This window comes from Thunnus thynnus, chromosome 16, assembly GCF_963924715.1.
Source record: "Thunnus thynnus chromosome 16, fThuThy2.1, whole genome shotgun sequence".
NCBI lineage: Eukaryota > Metazoa > Chordata > Actinopteri > Scombriformes > Scombridae > Thunnus > Thunnus thynnus.
The window spans coordinates 23,630,478-23,647,466 of record NC_089532.1 but is presented as its reverse complement, the minus strand read 5'-3'; the positions used below and the strand labels follow the sequence as shown (position 1 = coordinate 23,647,466).

At 38.5% G+C, this 16,989-nt stretch overlaps 2 long non-coding RNA genes across 3 annotated transcripts; one reads left to right on the top strand and one right to left on the bottom strand.

Moving 5' to 3' along the window:
* The first annotated feature begins 4 nt into the window (after positions 1-4).
* LOC137200420 (uncharacterized) lies at positions 5-5,908 on the top strand. 2 transcript variants are annotated; one of them, XR_010931956.1, is made up of 3 exons: positions 5-89; positions 4,467-4,582; positions 5,534-5,908. It is a non-coding gene; the product is annotated as an uncharacterized lncRNA (long non-coding RNA). The 2 variants fall into 2 exon arrangements; XR_010931955.1 differs by having other exon boundaries at positions 5,522-5,908.
* A 3,101-nt stretch (positions 5,909-9,009) lies between these two features.
* LOC137199629 (uncharacterized) lies at positions 9,010-16,686 on the bottom strand. Its single transcript, XR_010931824.1, has 2 exons — positions 16,449-16,686; positions 9,010-9,812 (listed from the first exon to the last, which is right to left on the bottom strand). It is a non-coding gene; the product is annotated as an uncharacterized lncRNA (long non-coding RNA).
* Positions 16,687-16,989: the final 303 nt, after the last annotated feature.

Below are 16,989 nucleotides of genomic sequence, written 5' to 3'. Positions count from 1 at the left end.
ACCACTCCTTCTTTCTGCACGGGGGACAAAACAATCCATATTCATATCAGAAGAGGTGTTAAAAGAAGAGCTGCGTATCAGTATTGATGGTTAGTGAAATTACGATTCTATTTGTTCAACCATATTAAGGCTTTAGTTACATTTTCCACCATAGTGTTGGTATTCCGTGCTTGCATCTCTGCGTTGTCAAGTGAATGGTTTCGTCCTGAGGTGCTGTTATTTTTGCCATACTCCCGTACGCCGCGGGAGGGCGGTGTTTCTCGACACGGTAACTCTGGCCAACACGTGATCTGTATTTTGGAGCTGGTTCCCACCCAGACACACCCCCTTTATTTTATACTCAAAGACTCTTTATATACAGTCTGTGTTCTTACCATAGACTCTTTATATAAAGTCTATGTTATACCCATAGACTCTTTATATAAAGTCTGTTATACACATAGACTCTTTATACGCAGTCTGTTCTTACCATAGACTCTTTATATACAGTCTGTGTTCATACCTCAAAGACACTTTATATACAGTCTATGTTCATACCCATAGACTCTTTATATACAGTCTATGTTCATACTCCATACAGAAGAAAAAACAAGAGGGTGAACATAACTCCACCACAACATAAAGTTAATGTTACTCTAGCAGGACAGTCTCAACAAAAATGATAATGTCTCATGAGAGTGAGACATGCATGGTCAAGTGTTTGGTTTTATTTTGTCTATCTCACAAGAAATCAGAAACAGGTTTATTGCCAAGTAGATTTGTACATACAAGGAATTTGCCTTGGTGTTGTCGATAACGATCAAAAAAATAGAAGGTAAGAGAAAAACACAAGTATCTATACAAAGTAAGAGAAAAATACAACTACCACAAAAGAAAGGTGTAGATATATAAAAAACGTTTACAATTAAAAAATTAAATATAGTAAACTTAGTAAAATACATTGTAAGTGAAAAGAGCTGCTGAGTTTTAAAACATTGTACAAGATTTTGACAGGGAATGTGCAAAAATGTCACAGTATAAACTGTATAAACGGTATATGTAATGTGCAAATGTAATAATACAAATAATACAATACATTACAAGCTGTGCAGCAACCTGAAATCATGTCCACAAACCTTCTTTCTCCTTTCATTTATGCTGCATTAGAGAAATTACAATCAACAAAATGATTCATAATAAGATATCAGCCTTGATTGTTCAACCTTTTACTTCATTACAGTAATCACCAAAACATCATCATTTGATCTATGTTATGATATTGTGTATAGGTTAATATTAATTAGCTGTAAGTAAGAATTGGCCCTACATAACTAATTAAAAAAAATATGCCTTACACATAAATGTTCTGCAAGTTTTGCCTAAAGTATGCATGTCATAGGCATATAAATGACAACAATACAAGATCAATTTTGAACCACTTAGGAATAACAAAGTGTGTATCACACCTTTCCATAATCAGATGTCACTAATGGTGATTTCAAACAGAGTATGAAGATAGAGTGAATGAATGTAATACACTATTTTCCCATTGAATACCATATTAGATTCTGAAAAGAGAATTTTTTCCCCATAAATTATGCTAATGAGTCTTGAGGTTGCTGCTAACATTAGCCTCAAAGATATCCATATTTGTGAAAATGACCAAACACTTGCTGTTTGAAACTTTAAAAAGCAGTTTTATGATTAAGTAAAAATTTGGACTCCTTGTAAAATCTGAAAAAATAGACAAGCTGCACATCTCCTCTCCTCACTTCAGCAGTATGTACTGCTGAAGTGTCTTTGAACAGACATTTGAGCTGTCAGCTGATCCAACCAACCTGTTAAATGGCCATTAGAGTTAAATTTATCATGTGAGTGTGTGTGCGGGTAACCTTTTAAAGCATGAACATCACAGTTTGACATTAACATTAGCTTTCATATGTTTCTCAGATTAGTATTAATCAAAACACAACACGAGCTGTTGTGAGGAGCAAACTGGAGACATTGTGGTCACAGTTCAGTCTCTAACCACACAAACCACCTTTCTGTGTGTGATTAGACTTCTAAATGAAATATTGGACGTGGTAGCAGTGATAAAGGCACAATAACAAGTTCCACACTTCACCACACGAGAGCAGTACAATGCTTGAGCACAGCACCACCAATGAATTGTATTCTCCTTAAAAGTATTAATCACAGCAGGGCCTCTATCTTATCCATTTTCTTTCAGTCACAATGGCTGATTTCCTGACAGGGAATTAGTTAGAGGAGATGAAGCGTGGAGAGAAAATGAGAAGATTCTCCATTTAGGTCTAAATAGCAAAGCCACTGGAGAGGTAAAACACTTTCTATAGAATTCCACTTCAATAGATTGATTGATTGTGGTAATTTTACAATACATGTACTGATATGTCTGATGTAAATGTTCATGTTCAGGAAGCCTTTTATCTTTGATAGATTAATTAAAGTTATTGCTGGTTAATTTATGTCGTTGATTCCCTTTAAAATGGTGATGAAAACGCATCGTGAGAACATATAATGACCTTAATATGATGGGTGTTCTAGAATACAAAAGGATCTACAGCAGATTCAGGTCCAGTTAGAAAAATAACATATGAATAATGTATTTTGTGTGATCATTGACTACATGGATAACATATACATGATTTCATTCATCAGTATAATCCAATGCTTAAAATTTAGCAATTAATATTAAAAATACAGTAATTATAGCCTATACAAGAAATACAAATAACTATTGATTTGAATATAAAATGAATAAAAGCAGAGGCTGACCTAAGAAGAAATAGCCTACACATAATCCAGAGCTACCATATAAAAATTCCAACTTTACAATTACATTTGTAAAGAAATCCAAAAATATCAAAGTCATATACAAGATTAATGTACAAATAAATACAAGAAGACCCTTTAAAGACATGGACTAAATAACCAGGCTACCATACTTACACGCCATTTATTCACCTGTCCAAAGCACACTTTGATAAAACTACAGAGCAGGAGAACTTGAAGAGACCCTTTGATTACCTGAAAAAAGAACAACAGCAAGATAAATGGTTAAGAAATCGTTATATTATTACATATATTATATTATTATTAGAATATGCTAAGTAATTGTATTTTATGAGGTGTCAGATAAAAATATTTGGTTTTCAAAGTTGTAGGGTAACAGTTTGGGAGCATAAAGTGAGTCTGAACAGCTAATAGCACAATCTCTGACAATCTCTGAAAAACTTAGGACTCATGTTGAACATCTTACTCAAAAACTAAGGTGTTGTTTCTCTTTTCAAAGCAGAAAACACATTATACAATCTACCATACTGTCGACATTGGATTATGTAGATATGCTGTATGCCTTTAAACCTCTGGATGCTTTCTATCACAGTGCCATTCCATTCATTACAGCACACAGCTATCACACTCACCACTGTGAGTTATATGAAACGGTCAGAGGTCATCCATAACATCTAGAAGGCCCCAGCATACCTGTGTCTTCATCTATGAGGCCTTGCTAAGTTACTGAGAAATGTAACATCCTTAGTTGAGCTCAGAACTAATAACTATAACATGAATAAATAGAGCTTATTATCAATAATAACGACGACAATAATAACAATACTACTAATAAAATGATAAAGCTGATCTTAGCCTATTCATCTCCCTGACTGCCTCCTGTTATACTAGGTGATTGATCTGTGGCTCTATTGTGTTTTTGTTGTACCTGACTACCCCCGCAGAGGAGATCTTGCTCTCAGTGTGTTCTATCCAGATATTAATTGCTCCTTTCATTTATCAAATCAGGCTGCATGTTGTCCTAGTGTATGTGAGATCATCTTCTTTAGCAAAAGACCTGGCCTACTGAAATGTCCTTGAGCAAGATACTTAATCCCAATATAGCTGGCTGATCCAGCACCCTAACCGGAGGGCAGAAATCAGTTTCCCTCTTCAGAAATTAAAGTACATCACATCAAATAAACCCTAACATTGTTGAATACCAATGTGCAGGAGGGACGTGCCCAAACTATGAATCTCCTCAACCCAATTGTAAGATAATCTGTTTTATTTCCACCCACAGAGTCTGATGGCAGCTGCTACGACTCTCATGTTGATACCTTAATGATGCTTCACACATCGCTCACTGGTAACAATACTAACTGCTTCCCCTGATGATGAATTCATGTCTGTAAACATGAGAACAAAGGGATGTTTATTGTGGCCAAGTATAAGTGCTGAAAACTGAGTGACTGCAGAGACAACAATAAAAAGAGAACTATTTATTACGCTTGCCAGTGTAGGCTTTTCAGTCGTGGTTTCCACTGACAAGAGCCTTTGCCAGTCTGCCTCCTTTGTTGCAGTCTGCTAATCAATGGCATCCTTACAAACTCTATCTCGCTGCTCTGATTGCTTGCAGACATGTTGGCGCCTTCCTCTGAATACTCACCAGTTTCTCCGCTCTCACCGCACAGATATTTGTCTATCTGCATTCCCCTGCACGATCCTACCACTGCGACTGTTTTGATCCAGAATTTTACGCTGTGATGCGCCATTAAGCCAAGATTCTGTCTAAACAAAAGAAAATGAGGTGAGTATTAAACTGGAGCATTTTGATTATGTATGCTCTCTTGAAAAAAATGTGTATGTGGAGCTCATTTTCATGCAACTGTTTTCTCATAGAATATAAAGACAACTTATTGAGCTGTGATGTGGTAGATACATTCAGCCAGCTGTCAGTCTCTGTGGAGACCACATAGTTCTTGTGAACCTCAGCCCTGTAGACGAACAGATCCCTTTGATCCATTTAGTGCTGAATCACCTGCCATTACAACTTGCTGCAGGTCCACTACAAAACACTGGGTGGTGGTAAAGCTCCATGACTGTCTGCTACTGTCTTACTGATACTAAAACTGCCATCATGAGAGGAGAGGAGAGGTATATACTACATATAGTCTTTTATTGATATAGCAAGGTGCTATTGCAATTGCATTGATGTGTTGTGAATCCGCATATACAGACAGGTATGTAAAATACAGGGATGTATTAAACAGTAAGATATTGGATAATAGTAATAACAATAATCACAGTGTTCAGCAAACATTATTGAACATTTTTGGATGAACTGGAATAAATAAGACAATGAATGTCATAGAGTGTATGTCAACAGTTCGTCCTTTAAAAGAGAAGAAAGGAGAAAAGAAAAGAAGAGAAATGCAGTAGAGCAAAAGTCCAGCAGTATTCACTTCAATGTCATTATCAAATAAATGATCTTAGCTACTTCAAGATATTTTCGATACATAAAAAACAAAACAAAACACTCAAATAACATCGATTCAAGTTTTCATCCAGACAGGGGAAAATACCAATAATGTCACAAAAAACAACCCTATTGTAATGTTAATTTTTTTCTTAAAAGAAACATATATTTTATTGCACTAGAAATCTCAGCAGAACACGGGTTAAGATTGGAAAAGAATTACACAATAAAATGAAGTTGTCTTCTTAAGGTGTTTGGTGGTCACTGCAGGTTCATTTGCAGGAAGAAAAGCATCTGACTGACTGACAGGACTGAGGAGCTGCGGCCGAGGAGGGTCAGGAGAGAGAGGGAAGAGAGGCTGAAGGGGTGAGATGGAAGACCTTGAAGGACATCAGGGAGCGCCTAATAGAGGCTGTGAGGGCTGTAGAGAGGAAGATGGTCACTCTCAAGAACAGACTGGCTTGCTGGCAGCTCCTTCACCGGGCTGGCTGCCTGAAGAACTGACGGATGGAGGATGAGGTGGAGAGGCTTGACAGGCAGCTGGCCATTACGCTGAGTGTGTTGTAGAAGCTCTTCTACAGCCAGAAACAAAATAACCATCCAAACCACAGTGCTGCTGCTGGCGACTAGACCGTATAAGGAATTTAGCTCCCGGCATTTTCCCCATCCCAATATAATATATATATATATATATATATATATATATATATATATATATATATATATATATATATATATATATATATATCACTGTATGCATTGTTTTAGGCCAAAATATAATAAGGCCGAAACTGCTGAAGAGAAAAGGTTGCTATCTGAGGATAAATCCAAAATGAACGTGGGGTTTGTAAGACAGGTAAGACAAGGAAGCAGACTGGAGGGATTATGTTCGTCATACTGAGCTGCTGTGATATTGAGCGAGACAGCCGTGCGCATGTATAGTGTAGTACATATATACCCAAGCAGCGGCTGACTGATCCTCTGTAAGGCATCTTTCCTGGGGAAGAGTGAATTATTACTTGAGTCAATAACACACAGAGCTGGATAAAATTAGCATCAATATCACTGGATTTGTGTGCAGGATCAGAAATGTTGCAGGCAATAATGCCAAAAGAAATAGTGGAGGATATTCCTTACATATGAGTTTGAGTGAATTTGCGACATCAAACTGCGATTTGCAACATGAGAACATTTGCTGTCCTGCTAATTTGGATACGTTTCACTTATCAAAATGAATTCCATACTTGCGATCAATGCATTGCAGCCTTTAAGAACTTGCAAATTTATCCGCAATTTGTGAGCGACGATCATTTGTGAAATGTGAAAGAGCCACAATATGCAATTTGCAATCTGTTTCTAAGCTGTGTTTATGAATTGCTTTTGTAAAATGGGCTCAGCTGAGGTGGAAAAAGTGAGAGGAGAAAAACAGAAAATGTGGAAAGAAAGATCACGGAGTTCAGTGCACAAATCCAGTTCAGTGTGGCCTTTCAAGACTGCTTCACATCAGCCTGATAATGGTCTGGTTCTACAGATGTGCAGCTTCAGCAAGAAAATGAGTTGTCAGTCATTTGTGTGACACTGCCTGGGACCTCTTATGATGCTTAATAATAGCATGTATTAAGCAAGTATGCTCAACTGATTTTTATTAACCCTCCTGTTGTGTTCCAATTGAATTGGACCTATTTACGAGTTTTGGTCTCTGAAAAATGTAGTTCATTTAATCTGATTGTCATAAGGTTCCATGACTTTGTCCATACAGGGCATCTGAAAATGCAAAATACATTTTGATAATTTTCATTAAATTCTGGGTGTTTTATTTAACTTTCGTACACCTGTGGTGCTCCTGATCAAGTATGACAGGTCATTAGAAATGAATGGGTGAGAATACAATTAGTGGATAAAATTGAGTTCAGGCACATGCCCATTCATCAGATGGACATACTTCCTCTCTCAGACTCCTGCATGCATGTCTGTTTGAGCATGCACACACACAGACACACACACATACACCTCACTCACTCACTGTATATGAGGCTCTTGATCATATCTTTGATCATGACACTGGTGAGGAGGAGAGAGACCAGGAAACTGACAGTGAAGACGTATTAGAGGAGGAAGTGTCAGAAGTTGAAGACAAAACAGAATATGATCCAGACCAAGAGTGAACCGATGTGGAACAATCCAGCGATGGGGGCCCGACTGAGGTTGTTATTACATTTCTGTCAAAGAATGGGAGTTTGTCCTGGTCTTCATCCCCACCTGAGAAGAGAGGGCGGCTGTCGGCTGAAAATATTATCAGGATGACCACAGGGCCAACGAGATACGCCATATTTGTTATAGTCAAAATAACCTATACATTATGCTTTTTTTTGTTTTAATTCAGAAATGAGTTGTATGAGCTCAGGTCATAAATAGCAAACAGAATTCAAAACTTGTAACGTTCACAAGAACTTAAGTTGATAAAAAGATCTAACACATAATATTTGTATAATTATTATAATCAGCTATAATGGGGCGGCCATTTTGGACTGGGAACACAGAATTAATGAACATGAAACGAATACAACAGGAGGGTTCAAGAGACCCAAACAGTAAAGAAAACATATACACTAAGATGAATATGGCCTGCCAACAGGTCTGGTTAAATTGCATTAAGATCTCTTTTCAGATGTCCAGGCTTAGTTTTAAAGACAGATAAGTCAACAGTCACACCCACACCTTCCACTTCTGTCACAAATCTTTTTGCAACTGCAGGTAGTGCTAGATGGAATTGGCTTGAGAACAAAACTATGGCTTTACTATACACAAACATCCTTTCAAATAAAGCTTTAGTGAATGCAAACGGAGGCCATCACTGTTCAGTACATTGCCCACAAGGAGTGATTTGCAAAATCGCTTTAACCAATCACAGTGGCATAATATTGCTGTGGTGATACAATTTGCAATACATATGGGGATTTACTTCCCAGCGACTGAGTGATGAGTTAAATGAGTATGTATGAGTGTGTGGAGGTGGCATAAGATGTTGTTTCTGAGATGCTACGCTTTAGGATTTGGCCTGTCTGAATAAAAGACACTCTGGAGGAGGATTCGTCAGCCATTCTTTACAAAACCTGAGCCTCACCCCTAAAAACAGAACTGCGGCTGCTTGAAAAGTGGAAATTACAATAGTCAGTATTTGAACCTTGACATACTTTTCAATTAGTTTTGCAGCCCAAGTGAAGAGTTTCTAAATGTCACTAATCTGTTGCATGCATATTTATTCTCTTGCTCTATAAAAGGCTTGTATTACTGCTGAACCATGTCCCACAGGCACAGGATGTTTTGCACAGGGAGTAATCTTTGTAAGGTATGTGGCATGCAAAGGACCTAATGTATGCCACATTTGGTATGTAACATAGCTTGTAACATTAATAGATAAATCAAGAATAAATAAGACAGAGAAAGGAAGAGTAGGCACAGATTTAAAAAAAAAAGATGCAGAAAAGGGATAAGTCAGAACTATAGATGGACTTTCAACTATATTACTGCTCATTATTATCAGGCTTATGAACCTGAAAAAGAAGCCAGACATCATTATTACGTTTGGAAGAAACAAGTTTGTCTGGCTTAGCTTCAGCTTAGATGTCTGAATACAAGTCCTCTGTTGTGTACGCTATGACAGAAGCCAGACTTTGTACAGGGAACAGGACAGATGGACACATTATTGGCTGTCTCGGAAATGTTTGTGCCGCTATGCAACCAAACACACTTGGGTGTAAAATCTCAAACCAGTTTATTTCATGAGAACACACAGTTTCCCCGCTCACTGTCAACAAAGCAACAGCAGAAGAGGCTTCTGAGAGAACATTTGGCTTTTTCAGCCTTCAGGGGAGAGTTGTTCGTCTTCACAACCGAACTAAAATCTTTAGAAGTATGCATGAATTATCCATTTAAAGAATTTAAAATGCTAGAACAAACACGATTCAAGTGAAATTTGAAGTGTTTTTACAGATTCAGAAGCGTGTAATTTATAGAATTTCTTGTTTCTTTTTTTATTCCAGAACATGTATATGCTACTTTCAGAAACATTGTTGCACACATAACTGTCTTGTTCAACACAAAGATTATAAAACTGAGAGTCTACCATCAGTGACAAGGTTCAGTACTAATGGAGGAAGTAATGTGCCCTTTATGAAGCAAAGTGGAAAGTGAGGGGGTGGATGGCAGAGTGGTTTGGGCATCCAGTGTGTAAGGCTTTCTCTTTTTATTAACTGTAACCACAATTTCTCACTAATTTAAGTGTTTTAGTTGCCTCATCCCAACCATACCTCAACCATAGTTTTTCTCATTTCAAATCAGGAGAGACATGTGAATGAAGTAAAGATAATGTTCATTATAACAGAGATAGAGATGATTAGTCATGACAAAAGTCTTTGGTGTCCTCTACAGGGACAGCATCCCTGAGCAGCTGTGAGATAGATCCCCCATGGAGTCCAGACACTGGTGATGGTGGTGGCTGATGACATCTGTTTAGACTGATAGGCTGATGAAGTGATGAGACTGATGAACCTGCGGGGACCTATTTAAAAAGACAGCGACCAGATGATAGGCTAACAATGAAGGTGTGTTGCTGTGCTATTGGATAGATGTGACCCGCGTATGTAACAGCTGATATCTCTATCAACGCCCCAGGCAATGACAGCTAGGAAATAAGAGTGAGCGTGTGGGAGAGATGAGAATGACAGGATGGTATGAAAAATATAATTACAGGCCTGACTGAACTTTCACTAAAGCTCCATAACAACAATATTCACATATTCTTGAATGTAAAAACTTGAAAAAATGTTGGCATTGTATGTAAAAAAAACAAACAAAAATTGTCACTGAACATAATTGTACTAGGTAACTTGTCTGGTAACAGGATTGAGTGAGCCAATAGCAAAACTCTCAGAACAATGCAGACAACACAAATACATGTCTTTCCTCCCAGTAAACATCAGTATTTTAACCTGTGTGGAAAACAATAGCATGAAAGCATCATACACGTGTCAATTAACAACCAAAGAAACTAGCTCAGCTGCACAAAATCATTTTCAAATCAACAGACTACCAGTGTAATTAGCTACACATGCAGTAGCATGACAGAGCAGTTAAAAGTAAATTATGTACCCTCTCGAAAAGAATATTGTGTTGTTTTGTTCAAGTATTTTATGTTCCACTTCATTCCTGCTGGCTGTCTTAAGCTCATGTCAACAGTAAGCAAGGGACCACAGCTGAAACTGGACTGAGAAAATATGAAAGCACTTAATCAATCTAAAGTGAATCTTATGCTGCACATGTACATTCGCTGGGACTTGGAGATTATCAGCTCGGGGCTGAGATGATTCCTGCCATGGAATAAACTGACAGTGACTGCCAAAGTACCCTCTCTTAGTTTTCTGTTTTGGCATAATGTCTTCATATTTATAGAAATGTTTGTTGCCAATGTAAAAATGTTATTTTTTATTTCCTTTTATGATAGGAATTGCCACTGCTGCTATGCTAGCTTTGTTGTTTCTACACTTGCTTTTTTTATTACTGCTTTGCCTTTTGTCCCTGCATAATATCATATATTTTAATTCTTTCTGACATGTTACTGCATTTTAGGCTAAACTGTTTGTTCTTCTAGACTGTTTTAATTTATTTCTCTTGGTTGGATATTTTCTTTTTCTTTCTTACTGACAGGATTACTAAGGTGATTGCAATTCTTGTGAAAGTGGAAAGAAAAATTTCTGATCTAAAGGTGTTTTTGTACAAAACCTTAATTTTTTCTGTGTAGCAGTTGCCTTCTTCCTTTTGCATGCATTCACTTAAGTTAAGGAAAAAGCACTTATCTGTTAAGCACAATGAGTGTAAACTTTGGGTGAAAGTCCCAAGGCATTAAGTTTGGCCTGTAACAACACCTAGTCAACCCCCTTCCTGGCTTGGTCACACCAGCAGGAAACGCTGTACAAACACAATTATTTTTTTTTTTAGCATTCAAATCTGCTTGACCTTTTTCCGGTGTTGTATAGAGGAGTAGTTGCTGTGCTGCCTGAGGTCAAAGCAGGCCACAAATCTACAGGTGGAGTGTAACTTCCTCTCACTGCTGAACAGGCAAGTGAGGACAAGATGTTGCTAAAGAAGAAGCATGGCAGCTTCTCCTAGGCCCTATCCCAATGTCCACGCTCACAGATTCATGGACTTTGAGGCGCATTCCCCTTAAGTCCATGAGGGCTTAGGGCTGTCCCACGGTCAAATGCATGAGTGCATGAGAGCTCTCTCGCAGACTTTTTAAGCCCTTTATGCACACTTTCTGAAAGTCTGCATTTCTGCAGACTTTGCCTGAGGGAATTACCCACAGTTCATAGCGTTGTGATTTCAAATACAGGGTTACAAGGGGAAGCCTGGAAGCGTTAAAAAAACGATTATATACCATTTCGAGCCCTTGCAGCCTCTGGCACTCAAGCACTTCACCCATTTTGGATATTATCACTCAGTTGAATTGGCATTATCAGTAGTTATGGGTTAGAAGGGACCTGCTACATGTGCTAGCAGGTGCGTATCAACCCATTGGAATAGGACTGTGACACCTACTGGTAGGTAATATGCCGCTACGTTATGTTACACTACAAAATAATTGTTTTATTATGTGACTATGCTGTGGTTAAGGTTTGGTTAGGTTTAGGCACAAGACCACTTGGTTAGGTTTAGGAAAAGATCATGGTTTGGGGTAAAATTATCACTTGAAACATAGTTAAACGTGGCAACCGTTATGAATGCAGTAAAATGCAGTAAAAATGTCCCGACGGAGGCAAAAGGTGGTCTTGAACTGTTGTCTCTTGCTTGCAAATTGCAGGTTGCTAACTATCTATCCATTCACCCAGCCCACCTTCTCCTACCAAGTGAAAAATCATCTTATCAAGTTACAGTATCTTATATTGATGTCATCTGACCCGGAAGTCACCTCCCCAGGTCATAAATACTATGGGTGCTAGATGGCATCTGTAACTCAAAGGTGACCTCCACTTTACCAATGGATGATAACACCCTTCTTAACCTACTATTAGGTGTAGCAGGCTCCTTCTAACCCATATCTATGAGGCTGATAACTACTGATAATGTTCATTCAATAGAATGATAGCGTTCGAAGTGGGTGAGCATTTACCCAGTTACATCAATTAAGTCCGTGAGGGTTCAAGGCTTAGGCCTTGGAGGGGGACACTGGGATTGGGCCCTAGATATCAACTAGTTTGAAGATTGCTACCAAGCTTAATGACCACCCTCATGCCGTATGGCATTTTAGGGAGTATCTTCCTCCAGATTAAATTGCTCCAGTCAACTTCCTCTCCCAGTCTCACCACCACTCTCAGAGCCCTGTTGAACTACCAGGCCCCTGGTATGGAGGTACAAGCCCCCTCTACTGTCCACAGTGTCGAGCCTCACTCTTGCTCCAGTAAACTCTGGCAGGTGAAGCCCTTTAATAAGTACTCAGGCTGCTTGAAACAGAGAGATGAGAACATGGAAGTGATTATTTATGAGCGATGTAAAGTAATATCACAGCATACATCACTGTGAAGGATAAGTAATCTAATTGACAGAGCAAGTGGGAGAAGGAGAGACAGAGAGATGAAAGACTGCCAGAAAAGCGGCAAATTTTTAGACAGTCGAAGGATATAAAAAGTGAGAGGGTAGAGTATAATATATTCAAAACCACATTTATAAAATACCACACATTATGTGACATGTATGCCTCTCATTATGCCTCTCATTATCAAATATGATATTGACCTTTGTGGTTTATAGGGGGCGTAACTTTACTGGGTCAATAAACAGGAGTGTTTGAGTGTGTGTGTCAGCAGGCTGTGGGATTCATATTTCATGTAGATGTACCAGGATTGATTTCAGTGTCTCAGCAGAGGGGATTAGTTAGTATATGTGCTGTTACTGGCAGGCCTGTGTGACTGCACTGATGCATCATAAAACCCTAACTCTTCATTCATAATGTTCATAATGTAAAAAATGGTAAAATTTAAATGAAAATCCCTATTCAGTAGAATTAGTAGAAATCACATTCACATATGACATCATCAGTATCAATGTGCCTACTCGCATGTCCTGATTTTGCCAAGTGTTTGTTGTTCTGAGACCAACATTTTGTATAATAGCCCTGGGACAACTGCCTCAGCCAATTAACTTTTGTGATGTCATCAGAGAGAGCACTGCTGCCAATGCCAAAATCTTAAAATAGAAACGAAAAAAAGAATTAGAGGGTAAAATGGCTGTGCAAAGCATGGATGTATAAAGAGAACTGGATACAGCATTGGAGTCGGGGCCCCATTCATTCCTATGAAAATTCATGCGCCACTTCAGTGGGCACTAGTGACTTTTGCTGGCCGAGCCGGCTACTTCCAGTTTAGCCCTCCAACTAACTTGAATGAAGGATAAATTCAATTGTGCTGCTCCTCTAGACTTTCGAAATGTGATCGGACCAAATGGATCAAATTATGACAGTGAGATGAGTCATTTCGTGGGGATTGTGACACAAGTGAGGTGCCACCACCAGTAATAGCAACTTCGCTATTTCCATCTGCAACCCGGATTTGTCTATAAGGAAAGGAATCACCAAAAGTAATTGCTACAAATAAAACTACTCATAAGTGAAACACAATTCATTCACTACAGTGTATGCCCACTATGTACCAAGCACATGCATTTTATTTAAAATATTGTAAAAAAAATCCCCACTGGGTCCCACATGCTTAAGCTCTCAAATTGTGGGTGTATGTGTTTTGTTCTGCCTTGTATAGAAAGCATCTCTCCCCCTGTTTTCTCGAAGGTAGAGAGTTCAGTGTTCTCAGTGCCAGGAATCTGAGTTTTTCTCTTTCTCACCGTTGAAAGATTAAGTACAATGGAGTGTGTAGGTGCCTGGGATTTCATCTATTCATCATGCCAATAGTCTGGTCTCAGCTATATATGCGCGAGGAGACCGAATCAATTCATTCAGGCAATAATCAGCTGAAATAAACAATGGGGATGGGTATGGTGTGTGTGTGTGTGTGTGTGGGGTGGGGGGGTGGGGGGGGGGGTCATTCCAATGGTTGTGGGGAAGATTAAATAAATAAGCCACAAGAATACGGATAATATGGATACTTAAAAACACATTTCCATTTTAATGATGCAATATAGCAATTCTAAGCATCAGTTTATTATTCTCTAATTGTCTTAGTATAACTATTGTAAACACAATGGTCAAGACAACTGCCAACCCTGACCTCACAGCATTTTCCACCAGTCATTCTCATTTTGCTGCATCTAATGTGACCCAACACTAACAGTCTACAGCCACATGTGCTACCGACTCTGTGAGGCTGTACTTAGTGGAGCTTTTAGTTAATGCTAATGTCAGCATTCTAACATTCACACAATGACAATAGCTAAATTTCCATCCAAATGTAACAGGAGAAAAAAAAAAAAAATCAATGCGAGCTTTCATCCACTCCTGTTATGAATATATTTGGAGTTGGCTCGTCTAGATAAACAGCAGGTGGTGGCGCTAACTTTCCGGCTGGAGGCCATTGAACCATTGCAGAAGAAGAGGGTGTTTATGTTTTGTCTGCTACTATTTTCTGTGTCTTTAGTGGAGCGGAAGCTTCAATAGACATTTAAGTCACATTCTTATACATCATGATTTATTCTCCAAGTCTGTTCCCACTGCACTTTGTCAAATTTTGCTTTTATAAAAAAGGAAATGTAAAACCTTTTTTGTTATAATTTCAGGATTCTTTTTGATTTTTTTATGCTCCCAGTCAGGTTTTTTATGTGCAAGCATAAGCACATGCTAATTTTAGCAGGTATGTTTACATCATTTACCATCTTAGTTTAGCATGTCAGCATACTAAAATTGGCCCATTAGTACTAACATAATATACAGCTGAGGCTAATGGGAATGTCATTAATTTGGTAGATATTTAATCATAAATATTTTGGACAAATTAAAACTTTGAATTGCTGTATTGAATTTTCTGTCAATCCATCCAGCAGATGTTGAGATATTTTGCTGAATTAGTTAGTAAAAACTTTGGCTTGCTAGTGGTGCTACAGGAAAAGTTCTTCACTCTGGACCAAAGTGGTGGACCAACTGGCTGACCAACATTGGCATCCTCAAAGCCACGCTGCTTACATGGCAAAAAATCTGAATGCTTATTACTCAGTTTCAGTTTTGTGCCATAAAGCAATCTTCCCTTGTGTCTTATAGCATTACAGCACATTCCCCAGAAATCTGAACTGTAGCTAAGGAAGGTTATTACAACATTAAACTTTTTGTAGTTTGATGTGGTACATCAAAATCTCCATGCCAAGTATGTGTTGCCAATAACTGCCAGACATCATTTATTTTCCCGACCAAACTGCTTGTCATTTAAGTTGGTTTTGAGTTTGCCGTGAGTTATACTGATGTGGGTGTAGATTTGTGAGCAACTCTGAACATTCACAGCTGTCAAAGACTTGCCAGTCGTGCCAGCTGTGCTCTGTGAATGCCATGTCAGACAATCCCTTGTTGTGCTTCAATGCCTCTCCAGCATCAGTCAGTGCAACCACATGCCAGACGTCTGTCTGTAACTGACAGTCTGTACAGGTCTCTCCAAATGAAACTGGAAGACCTTGTTTAAGCAGTTGAATTCGACTAAACTGCAGCTGACACTCTAAGATGACATATGTATAAAGCTCTAGGAAAAACAATGACCTTTTGTCAAGCAAATCAAATCTTTTAGACATGTACTTTAGCAGACAAAGGCAATATGTTAATAATATTACATTTTTGTGATTCATTTATTCTTAAGCTCTTACTGGTCTCCTGAATCAGACATATACAACCTCTGGTTTATTGTTTTTTGTGTTCTATACCAGTTGTTATTCAGAGACTTACAGGATTCCTTTCCCAATTTAAAAATGTCATGGGTGTGGGTATGAGGTAGTGGTAGCAGGGCAAACAGGAGGAGGACACAAATGCAGACACCAGGGCAGGACAGGTTAATACTGTTAAACTGACTGCTTTGCTATCTCTTTCTTGTAAGAATCATGTATAGTGTGTCCTCATGTTTCAGTGAGACAATTTTCCACCGTGGTGGACAATAAAGATATGTTCTATTCTATAAAAAGGGCCTTTAATAATCAAAATCCAAAAAAAGAGGCTTACTGGTAAAGGCAGGAACAGGAACAGGCTACAGGTGGCTGGAACGGAAGTATACAACAAAGTAACATTAATGATCTGGCAGGGAATGGATGGCAGAGGACTGGTGTTAATGATACTGGGGTTGATGAGGTAATGAGCAGCAGGTGAGGATAATTGGGGAGTGGTGAGCAGGTGGGTGTGGGTTCCAGCCAATAAAGTCTGGGGGGATCTGGTGGACACGTGGAGAATGGCAAAACCTAGGGAAGAGAAAGTGTGGGGCTGAAGGCAGGGACAGAGAAAGATGGACAAAGATGACAAAATAAACAGGAATGAGGCAGGAATCGTAACAAAAAGAAATGCTTTTAAATACCCACCAGCATTCACTATTTGTTTTAATGTATACGCTTATTAGTTTTCTTGCATAGAAGTGATGAGAACAACTTGTCATTTTTATGATTTTTATTGAACATATTAAACAAATAAAATAAAAATGTGTTAATTAGTGAGCGTTAGAGGTGCTAGTGCTTTGTTTTTTTTTACCTTTACAGAGCAAGCCTTGCTATTT